This window comes from Sinocyclocheilus anshuiensis, unplaced genomic scaffold, assembly GCF_001515605.1.
Source record: "Sinocyclocheilus anshuiensis isolate Anshui unplaced genomic scaffold, SAMN03320099.WGS_v1.1 scaffold1228, whole genome shotgun sequence".
Lineage (NCBI taxonomy): Eukaryota > Metazoa > Chordata > Actinopteri > Cypriniformes > Cyprinidae > Sinocyclocheilus > Sinocyclocheilus anshuiensis.
The window spans coordinates 577,691-578,701 of NW_015547716.1; positions in this window are offsets into that span (position 1 = coordinate 577,691).

Here is a 1,011-nt window from a genome sequence, read left to right on the forward strand (position 1 = left end):
CGGCGTGTGGGAAATGCATCAAACCAAATACAGGGCTTTATGTTCTCCGGCACCGTGCCGGATCTCCGGCATGCAGCATTTGGCTGCGGAAAAAAAATAATCCTACATTTAAAAAAAACTTGTTGATATCCCTTTCGAGTCCATGAGTTCGCCTAGCAGTGGTGTGAGAGGAGCACAGCTTTCACTCTCAACCAAACTAACATTACTAGCCAATCAGAATGTTTTGCTCTTATAAACACGAGACGCGCATAATAGTATCCAACTGCTGAGTCGCAGCCCTGATGAATGGAGAAGCGCGACACGTTGAAAAGCTGTGAGGCGCAATGTTCAAAGATGTCCATCTAGCGCATATTTACATAGAAAAACTAATTAAAAAGCAGCGGAGCTTTGTAAACAGCTCAGATTAATCACGTCATCTACATAAGAACGATTTTTGAAAAGGTCCTGTTCACACATGATCTCTTAATGGCTTCCTCTGTATATGCTGTGAATTTGAATTGCTTAACGTTCATCTGGGAAAACTGTGCATTTTCTCAATAGATTTGTAACGTAAATCATTTATAAACCTTTGCCAACACAGGAGAATGCATCATATTTCTAAATATGCCATTTATTGTACATGGAGATTTCAAAATAAAAGTTTCTGAGTTTGCATGTGGCCAAATATTAAAATTGAATGGATTTAAACATCGTTTTATCACACTGGATGAAAGTGCCTGGCGGGCCGTATATGGCCTGTGGGCCGTAGTTTTCCCTCCTCTGGTGTAGACCATAAATCTCCAGAGTGATCATCAGATCAGCTAAGATCACTCGTCTAACTGTGAGGTTTTGTAGGCCAGTGTGAAGCATGACAATATGAGAGTCATCAGTCTTCTGAATCAACCTACGGCTGTCATGTGATCCGGTTAGTGGAAATGACACCAGCTGATGAAGGCCGTCCTGACGTGTGTGTGTGTGTGTGTGTGTGTGTGTGTGTGTGTGTGTGTGTGTGTGTGTGCGTCCGTGGCCAGT